Source organism: Cornus florida, unplaced genomic scaffold (genome assembly GCF_030987335.1).
Source record: "Cornus florida cultivar Cherokee Brave unplaced genomic scaffold, ASM3098733v1 CherokeeBrave_3.0.0_Hap2_scaffold_30, whole genome shotgun sequence".
In the NCBI taxonomy this organism is placed as follows: Eukaryota; Viridiplantae; Streptophyta; class Magnoliopsida; order Cornales; family Cornaceae; genus Cornus; species Cornus florida.
In genome coordinates this window covers 1,687-12,500 of record NW_026775805.1, presented here as the reverse complement: position 1 = coordinate 12,500, position 10,814 = coordinate 1,687, and the positions used below count along the sequence as shown (strand labels likewise).

The 10,814-nt window shown below is 44.7% G+C and overlaps 1 protein-coding gene across 1 annotated transcript in view; it reads left to right on the top strand.

The window, feature by feature from the left end:
- The window catches only part of LOC132291052 (NAD(P)H-quinone oxidoreductase subunit 2 A, chloroplastic-like), a 3,785-nt gene extending 3,554 nt beyond the window's left edge, over positions 1–231 (top strand). Inside the window, exon 3 of the mRNA XM_059790205.1 lies at positions 1–231. This exon is cut by the window's left edge and continues 2,602 nt beyond it. The gene's annotated coding sequence lies outside the window, so the exon portion shown is untranslated.
- The last annotated feature ends 10,583 nt before the right edge of the window (positions 232–10,814 follow it).

Genomic DNA, 10,814 nt, shown 5'->3' with positions numbered 1-10,814 from the left:
AGATCAGGTTCTCCTTTCCCTATTGATCCAATGCACAAAGGCTTCAAAAAGTTCTAGTTCTGTGCCCCGCTCACGGTACTTCCTAGACTAACTCGTACATGATTTGTGTGAAATTGTTGGCAGACGGAACCCGAAAGTGCTAGTGTTGCGCCCGTGCCAGGGTGCATTTCCAATCGATGGTCATCACACAAGACCCCTCTCTTTGCGTAGTCACGTTACGAACCAGTGAAAGTCGAGTCTAAAGCTTCCCTTCTTCCATCACCGTGAAGGGAGCCTCGAAAGATCTCTCCCAACTCTTGAGTAGGTCCCTCGTCCCTCCTCCATTACAGAATTGGGTAGAGAGAAATAGCCACTTAACTATACTGATTCTGTATGCCCGAAACCTTACACGCCTATTTGTATGAACCAGGCCCTTAGTTTGCTGATCTAGCGCCCAATGCTAAGAATGACTTCCATAGTGGGGGGAGGCATCAGGAATATGGTATTTACCATATATAGCAAGATCAGCAGTTTTTCGTGTTTAAGAATGATTCTTTTGCTTTCCCTTTGATAGCACTGGTCTCTCACTTTCTTTTGAAGTGGCGCTATGTGAATGAAATGAAAGTTTACCCAGCGATCCGCTTACCGCTTAGGCGCTAGGCACAACGCTGGCAGAAGGCTATACGGACACCGCTTGAAGGTGCCTGTGGATCTATCTAGAAGAGTATATTCGCCTATAGTATGTATGCCAGCTCACACGGTCTCATCCAAATCAGAGTTTGCACCCACCTTAGGAAAGATTCATTTTAGTCGTTTCCCGCTTCTCTTGCCCGTAACCATGTATGAGACAACCTCTTGAGGACCTTTGCCAGTAAGGCTCTGTATCGAAAGCAGGGGTGTGTCCCTTACTCAACACTTCTTCCGCTTTCTTTTGGTGGCATTGCCCTTCTCAAAGCTGTCTTTGCTCTTGCTCGAGCAAAGGGGTCGGAATGCACTTCTTTTCTTTTAGCAGCGAAGGCAAGCGCAGGCAATCCCCTGAACTTCTTATTAATAAGATAAAAGGTGCGGCCAAGCCGGTACCGTCCTAGCCATTTCGACATCTATTCGTTACACTTCGTAGCCACGGGATGCTTAAAAGACCCGAGCGAATTCAACCAGCGAAGGAGGAGGCTCCTGCTGCTCGCCAGGTCCGCCTCGTTCCGGTTTTAGGAATATGGAGGAACGATCCATCGTCCCGATCTTCATTCTTGTTAGGACAGTCAGCCATATGTCTGCTCCACTTGTTGGACCCTCGCCTCTCAATCCTCAGATCTCTATTCCCTAAGGCTCTAGCGAAATTCTCTTCTATGGCTGTGGTTACTTAGTCACAAACCGCAGTGAATCCATCTTTTGTAGATTCCCCTTTCGAACCCCCCAAACAGAGGTTTTCCATGAGGATTTGATAGCGATTGTATGGACGTAGAAAGGAGTGACTAACTCAGATTGAAGCAACGAAAGTCTCACGCACTGGTGCAAGGAGAGAGAAAGCCGATGGTTTAATGAAACATAGCTGACCATGGTCAAAACTCTTTCTGTGTGGCAATTTTCAAAGAACTTAATAGAAGTAGAAGAGCCCATTTTTCACCCTACGTTGAGCTTGAGCCTCATTTGCAGCAAGCTTTTGCGCACCGTTCTATGGGGAAACTCTCTCCATTAATGATGGAACGTCGCCGCTTCGCTCCTGATAACCCCAGGGAATTTCCTGTTGTCACCCCGGTTCATTTTGAATTGATGAAATAGCATTCTTATGAAAGCCTTTTGGAGATGATCAAGATTGAGATTTTCATGAATATTAGTGCTACCCTGCTCGTCAAAACAACAGCCATTCGTACTTTGATGCAACCAACACAAAGGTTATATGAACAGCGGGCAAGAATGGATAGTCGCCAATCGTGGATGGAACGTAGTAGGAAATAGCTCATCAGAAGAAAGGCATCGGTCAACGCTAGAGGCATTTGAAGGGAGTAGCCACCAGTACAAGAAATATGACTTTATGGGGGCTTGTTGAGTCAAAAGTGGACTTTCTGCTGGAAGATATGAGGTTGAGGGGCAAAGTCAAGCAAGAAGACAAAGGAAGTGGAATGTCCAGAGAAGGGCATTTGAATCATTGAGAAGCGGATAAACTCAGTTGCCAGAAGATGGCTCTTTTTCCATTGCAACGACGAAGCTTGAGAGGCAGATGATCCCGAAGCGTGAACCAGATTCAGAGAAAAATTCCATACCTATATTAGCAGGCGAGTCCGATACTAAGAAGCTTGAATAAGATTCTACAACACTCCCTTACTGGTCTTCGATAAGTCGATGAACCAGATGAAGCAATCCATTTCATAGTCGAATGCAGCAGATGTAGCTACATGTTGCAGCGGATTCGGCTACATATTGAAATAGCAGCTCAAGCGTAGCGATAAAGTGAGTCAGATACGCCAACATTTGGGTAAGATTCCCCGAGAAAGTTCATGGTCGATGAAGCAAGATTTCCCGAACAATGCCTGCCTAGAATCTAGATTTAGCTATTTAGCTGAGCGTCGTAGACTTGGAAGTGCCAAATCATTCAACATTTCACTTCTCAGAAAGAGTCCCCTTTTCAGGTTTCGTAGAAAGACTCTCCGGTTAGTAGCTTCGCTATAGCGGTGTCTTCCCGTCATTTGTTTACTTAATAGAATCTGACCCTCCCTCGCTAGCGCCAAATAGGTGTATGTTGCTAAGGCATTTCTTTCTGTAGATAGCGTCTTCCGCATTCCCCTACCTTTTGATTGACCTCGCGAAGAAGTATTGATATGGAAATAAAGGCATGGGAGGAGTGTGTCGATACCTAAAGCCTCAGGGAGAATGGACTTCTTCCTCTTCTTCAGGATGCTTAGAGTCCTATCCTGCCGCTTCTGCCCTGATTGAAAGAAGGGCGAGGTCACTATGTGAACAAGAACGATTAAACAATAGCGTAAGTATACAAGTACACAGCTTGCTCCTTAGATCCTGATTCACTACTTCTCATTCAAGGGAAGGTTTCGAAGTTATACTCTACACAATGAAAAGAAAGACAAATTATATTAGATGAAAAAACTGTTGATTCTTCACCAGGTATTCCACCTTCTGCCTATGTTATTAGAAGCCTGTGCTTGCTCTCGCTTCGCCTCAAGCACGACCGATTGACTCGCACTATCTGATTCATGGTCCGGCTTTGCTTGTCTGGCAGTGAACTCCATTCCCTTCTGTAATGGGAAGGAAAAAGAGGTAGCCAACTAGCTCACGGGATTGGTTGTAGTGATAGTCAGAATCTGTGCTTGGCTGGTCTGTGGTGAGGCTTACTCATCCCTTCACTTCTTCAGTTCAGCCTTAAACTGACACTTGTCCAAGTTCCGCCCCAGTAGCCCTTGGATTAAGAAGCGACGCCCGTACCTGATTTCTGGAGCACCTCCTATAAGAGTCTTCGAAGCTTCGTTCAAACCATTAAGCTTAGCTTTCTACTCGTACTTGTTGGGTCTCTTTATTGGTCGACTCACCCCTAACACACTATATTATTGAATGACTCTTCTTAAAGATTCTATGTTCGGGGACTGGCCGGCTAATGAGAGGTTTTGCCATATGATGCTTAGCTAATAAGAGTGGTAATGAAACTGTTTGAAACTAGGCTCTGGGTGCAGACCCCAAAAGTATAGCAATGACAGCATCATAAGCATCGAGAAAGAATAGAACAGGAATCAGTTGGAGAAAGAGAAATCTTGGCACGTCCAGTAATTTACAGAGAAGTGCCCGTATCGGCGACCAATTCCTTACCTGACCTTGTCCCTCTCACTCTTCAGAATGTTGGTCTACGGGGATTTGAAAAACTGATCAAGGTTGGTCTTCAAAACCGAGATCAGTTGAACAAGCCAATTCCGACACTAAAGAATAGTCACGTAGATCCCATACCCATTGTGAGCTAACAGTTATTAGATACTATGCTAAGAGGTTCTTCTCCCTGATGTACTTGTGTTGAGTCATTTCTCTCCTTTCCTTCTCATCGTTTCATGTCAATCAAGTACGTTTATGTATGTTTGTCCCTCACACATCAATCACCTATATCTGCGTCTACTAGTCTGCTTTGCTTCAACTAGGCTAGGTAGGATCTTTTTCTTCTTCGGACTGTTGGCAACTCATCACTCGGCTCCTCTGGTCACTGGAGCAGCTACTTCTAACCCTGCTGAGACACAAGATTCAAACAAAAGTCAGAAATAACAGCTTGAAGACGTAGGAGACTAGTTTCAGGCTTTCTTTCTTGAGACTCCCACAGAAAAAGGGAGGACAGCACATCCAAGATTCTACGTGTAAACTTAATTCCTAGGCGCTATGAGCTAGCTTCCTAGATGAAAGAGTTAGGAGTCAAAGGCAGGGGTTACTTCTATATGGGCCTCTGAAGTGAGTGGACATAGCCCTAATTTCATGATTGGTTTCACTTTGGAGTGCTGTTCATCTTCGGTTAGAAGCGGGATAGACTCATTTGCCTAAAGAAAGGAGAGAGCCAGGGATCTTCGATCTATAAGGGAAGCTTTCCTTAGCCCTTGGGAAAATCAATATGCCAACTCTATTTCTCTTTGTCAAAGGGAGCGGTGAGAGACTCCCAATGGAAAGGGTTTGATTTGCTTGGTCCTCCGGATGACCATCTTTCGGGTTTCATCCTCTCGCTGCCCCAAGAAGAGGTTTTCCTCTATTGCAACCTGGTCATTGAATCGATATCAGCCTTCATCTTCGTAACCCGCCACTCTTCTTGGCTGTGACGTAGCACTCTTTCAGGTATGGTGAGGCCTTTCTTTCTGTAGATATCGTCCTTCCCCCTCGGACTCACATATTTTCATGTGGGAGAAGCTTCCCTAGAACAAGCTTACCAGCAAGAACCTTACCCTCCATAGTCCCATTCCCTATATGAATTCTGCTCTGCCTCTTTCCCAGCTTCTTATTCTATGGTAGGTGGAAATCTTCGTTCTTATTCCAATGAAGCAGCTATCTAACTTGGAATTCTTCTATTCCGCGCGAACGGACTCTTCTCTTCGCTTCCATTCAGGGTTCAGCTTGGCTCCAGTTTCCGTGGTGAGTCAATTCCGACAATAGACTTCAATCAGCTCAGTTTCCACATCTCGCTTGAGTCACAACACTACTTTTTCTTCCTCTCCATCTATATGCGACTGCACTTTTTCGATTACGTGTGAGTCTCCGTAGTGATCCTTGTCTCTGAGATCGAGAAGGGAACAACCAGCAAAAAGCGAGAAACAGATATCGCGCGGGTAGACGGGGATTGATTGGGTAACCTGCCACGTAGAAGGTGAGGAGATTCATTGACTATAATAATACCCGCTTGCCTAAGATCTCCGATCGGTATAAGGTAAAGCGCATACTCGCCCCTAAGCAAAGAGAAATCCTCGGATCGAGGGGACCGGCTACATAGGCGACGGAAGTACGGAAACTAAGGTCTCTACTTCGCTCTCGACGGACGCTTAGGGATAGCTACTGGAAATTGGATGGTATTGGTCATAACAAGCAAGCTGAAATTGAGCAAATCTAGGACTGGCGTATTGAGTAGATAGGCCTTGAATGCTTTTTGGGTCATCCCACAATCCAATGAGTTGGCTGGTGGTCCTTAGTTCAAAGGCGAGTGGTGCGAAGAATAAAGAGACTTTCTGTCAAACTTGGTAACAATTCCTATTCTCAGAGGTTTTTTTCGGTGAAAATGCCCCAACAAAGGCTATTAGACTATAATAAGTAGGATCACATAGGCAATTCTCCTTCCCGGGCCTTCAAGCTCCGACAACCTCCGAGACTTCAACACTTTTGCGCCTTTCCTCTCTCTAGCCAGTCTGTCTAGACCCTTCTTATCTTTATTTGACGTGCCAAGATTGCTCCAGACGATTCCACTCCCTATTTGCATTCATATTTCGTTCAGGAAGAAAAGAAAGGAAGAAGAAGCTTTCGCTTTTCCATATTTCCATACATGGCTTTCTCCTCATTACAGCACGATCAGACTATACACTCAAAAGTCACCCTGCGAGCTCGTCTTCCCCTGCTCCACTGCTAATAGCCGGGCCGGGTATGGATGATAGAGACCGGGTGGGGAACCTAAAGTTCCAAGTAGGCGAATCATGATAGGCCGAGAAAAAAGACCTCACTCCCTAACACCCTACCTAAATAGGGTTCTTTTCACCTATCTTTATCTTCTGAAGTGGCGGCTTCAAGCATCGGATCCGGGACCCTTAGGAAGGTTTGATTGATTGCCGACTTGGAATAAGGAAATCAAATCGTGAATCTTATGCCCATTAGTTCTGTCTTTCTTTTTCTGCAAGAACAAATGAAAATCAATCATCTGAAAATCGAGATAGACCCCTTAGACGAACTATTTTGTAGCTGGTCCTTCTGTCAAGAAAGTTAGAATATTCTCAAAGGTTGTGCAACGAAAGATTGATTGGTCACCTACCCTCATAATCATCTCGAGCTGCCTAGTTATCCTAGCGCTTCAATTAGGTCAGATGACAATGAAATGGATGCTTCGGATCCTGTGTCCTTCACTCAAGATGCCTCTTCTTGCGGGTAATAAGCTTCTAAATTATGAAGTTTCGGAATGACATGGAATTCAAGAAAACAGCTTCAAAAGCCTTCCGTAACAAACCGTTTCTCATAACTCCTTAACGACATTCCAGCTGTGAATCGAGGGTACGAAGGAACTGGCTCGTTGCGTCCCGCCACGCCTAGGGCCGATAAGGCAGCAGCGCTCAACCGCTTCTATTCCCAACGGGAGACATAGCTAGGGGTTTTGCACCTGAACCAAACGAAAATCCTTTGTAGTTATTATAGGATGATCTATAGTTGCGATTCTTGAGCGAGGAGTTCATTTGCATCGGCTCTTCTTTCGCGTAGCTATTTCGAGAGTCTTGTCTAATAGGAAATTCCTGGGCAACGCGATAAGCCAAGAAAGAGAAGGCAACCCCCACTTCTTCATACTATTTAACAGCCAAACACGCAAGCTTCCCTTCTATCTTCGAGAGAAGGTCACAACCAGCAACCATGAAACAGCGGCCTCTCTATGTGTTCCCCCATTGTTAATATAGACAAGCTTGCTTGCTTTGTTGGAACAGGAGTGCCACACCAACAATGACAAGGGGAAAGCAATTCACTAAATAGATAGAAATAGGTTATGGCGTAACAAGTAGGTCGAATTACTATGGGAAAGCGTGCTCTTAACTTGACGTCCGTCCACAAGGATGAAAGGCCTTTCTCTAGAACAAAGACAACCCCTATACACACACCTAGTTTGGAAAGTCAAGAAGCTGGATGCCCTAATACACATTCACAAAATGAAAGAAAAGAAGATTCGGCTAATTGTGATAAAGCGAGGCGGCGAATCCGGCGGAGAATTGTGTCTAGAAAGAAAAGTTGCGTTAAGTAAGATAGTCTATCTATAAACCGCGCGTCCCTATAATAGCGCTCCTAGCTAACAGAGCCGAAAGTAGAGTAGGCTCTTCAAGACCAAAGTAAAAACTCTCTCTATTAGCTCTAATAAAGAGAAAAAGGAAAAGAGAGAGATATTCACTTGCTTTCGAAGTCTCTTGAGTAGATCCGCGAGGGGGTCTATTTCTCAGACCGGAAAAGATTGGATCCTCAAGTTGAACCCACCCCTTCCCAATTTGGTAAACCTCAATCAAGCACGACAGATTGATTGACTTTGATAAGCGCGCTAGCTTAGCGGAGTCACCTCAGTTGCCACTTTCTTAAGTTCCAGTTCAGATAGAATAGCCTGCCATAACATCCTGTAGAGTTTCAGAGATGCCTTTTTCTTTGGCTGGTAAACCTATTTTATAGGAAGGGGTCAACTCTTGTGCAATGAATACCATGGGAATTGTCCCTATCAGTCTCGCCAACCCGAACCCCACCTAAGCTTTGTGATAATCGATAGTGAGCCGCCCGTTCTAAGTAGGTTGCGCTCGCTTGTCCAGCGAAAGAAAAGGCTGAAACAGAAGGGTAGGGCAGGGGTCGATACATTGGAAGGGTTGAATTTGCTTGGTGGTCTCTATGACCTTATTTAGGGCTTCAAACCTCTGATTGGGGCAGCGATAGGAAAACACCCGAGAGAGAGGTATCTAGTGGCTTAAAGGTCACGATCATGCGCATAGAATAGAAATGTTGAGGATCGACTGCAAGCCATTAAATAAAGAAAAAAGAAAAAGAACCTGTGGTGAATAGAAATGCAAATCTCTCTTATCTTATACGAGATTTTGATCCCGGCTCAGAAGGAGCGCTAGCTATATGTTTAACACACGCATGTTGAACCTTGTTTTATCCTTGAATCTGGGGCTGTCAATCTCTTTCCATTTAGAGTTTAGGGTTAAAGAAGGTGAAAGCAAACAGCAAGCGCGTATCAAGTCGAAAGGTGTCCGGTGATCGTGGTGGATCGATCGGACGCAGACTCCCCACTAAGCAACGAGTAATCTGGGGTTCCGCCCCAACACGAGTTGGCCCTTCTACAAGAGGAGATCAGATCAAATCACCATCAGGTGAAAAGGAGCACCTCTGTCATTTCTGACTGGCTATTTACAGCAAACTCCATCACTTTCGTAGATCGGAGCGAACGATCAAACTCCAAAAAAACTCTTGTCAGTCCACTTCCCAAATTCTTGCTCGTTAGCGCTTTACTAATAAGATAGAAAGGGTGGTCCCAGCCAGTTGAAGGAGATCATCTGTTCAATTCCACAACTTCGCTTCTTTGACCAGGTTGAAATAGAGCAAAACCTCCGCATTGATCATAGGCGAAACGAAGTGAGAATGATGTGACATATGAATCCTCTTCCAATACGTGTGTGAGTCGGAGTAGGTATCCGTGTATCTTCTATCGAGAAGGTCAACCCATTCAAGAAGAGAAATATTAGTAGGCCATGTTCTTTAGTCACAAACCGCCGTCAATCAATCTTTTGGGTCATTCCCCTTGCGAACCCCCAAACAGAGTTTTTCCATAAGCAACCAGGTCATACTACACGAAAAGCAATGAGGGGAACCCTAAGTCCGTTCTTCCAGGTGGGTCTCTAACTCTCTTTCTATTGACTTCCAAGCTTGGAGCGAACCCTAGTAAAAAGATGATGAAACTAGGATTCCGAACTGTAGTGGTCAAACCTGGTGAACCGGACCGGGCAAACAAAAGAAGATATTAGGAATTGCATTATGTAAGAGAATTTGACTCATTTTCCGTATATATGAGATCACACTTTTGAAAAAAGAGACTAGGTCTCAGAGGGAAATTGAGGTTGAGGCCAAAAACACGGGTTTTTAGAAAGAATTCAAAACTACCCATCTATGGCATATGCGTTTAGGGCATATGAGTGAGAGGGGTTTGACAGAATTGAGCAAACGAGGTTTGCTAGGTGGACAGAAGACGGGAAAACTGGACTTTTGCGAGCATTGTGTCTTTGGCAAGCAGAAAAGACTCAAGTTCAGTACAGCTGTTCACAGGACCAAGGGCACTGTTGATTATATTCATTCAGATCTTTGGGGTCCTTCCAGAGTTCCCTCTCTTGGTGGTTCTCGATATATGTTGACTTTCATTGATGACTTCTCCAGGAGAGTCTGGATCTATATCTTGAAGCAAAAACATGAAGTGTTCCTTAAGTTTAAGCAGTGGAAGGCCATGATTGAAAAGCAGACCGGAAAGAAGATCAAGCGTCTCAGAACAGATAATGGTTTAGAATTTTGCTCAGGAGAGTTTGACGAGTTCTGCAGTAATGAAGGCATTGTCAGACACCATACAGTTCGAAAGACTCCACAACAGAATGGTGTAGCAGAACGCATGAATAGAACTCTCTTGGAAAGAGCTCGTTGTATGCTTTTCAATGCTGGGTTGTCCAAGGGATTTTGGGCTGAAGCAGTCAACACAGCTTGCTATTTGGTGAACAGGTCACCATCGACTGCTATTGAGTGCAAAACACCTGAAAGAGGTATGGTCTGGTACTCCTGCTGATTATTCTAATTTAAGAGTTTTTGGATGTCCTGCTTATGCTCATGTTAATGAAGGAAAACTTGAGCCTAGAGCCAAGAAATGTATTTTTATTGGCTATGCATCCGGGGTGAAGGGATACAGGTTGTGGTGTCCTGATCCTAAGTCACCTAAGTTTATTACCAGCAGAGATGTTACTTTTGATGAGTTTGCTTTACTTCACCCGAGAAAGGAGTCTTTTGTTACAGGTGAATCTCAGGGTGTTAAGCAGCAGGTGGAGCATGACTTTGAAGCTCCAGGGAAACAAGTCAACACTCCAGTTCAGCCAAATGTTGAAGAGGTGCAGGATGATCAAGTATCAGATGAGCAACAGTACAGTATTGCTACAGGGAGACAGAAAAGGCAGATTAAACCTCCTCAGAGGTATGCTTATGCAGATTTAGTTGCTTATGCTTTGTCTGTGGCAGAAAATATTGAAGATAAAGAGCCTTCCACCTACCAAGAAGCTGTTACAGGAAATGAATCTGCCAAGTGGACTGTTGCTATGAATGAGGAGATTGAATCTCTTCACAAGAATCAGACATGGGAGCTAGTGAAACCTCCTAAAGGCCAGAAGATTGTTGGTTGCAAATGGGTCTTCAAGAAAAAGGAAGGAACTCCAGGTGTTGAAGATGCAAGGTACAAAGCACGTTTGGTGGCAAAGGGTTATAGTCAGAGAGAAGGTGTGGGATATTCCCCGTTATGACTCAGGAAAGGACTCGCGCTCAGATGGAACGGGAATAGAGGGACGGAATGTGAAGAAGTCAGAGCAGTGGTGAAGAAAACCAATAAATAGAAAAGGGTGTAAAGG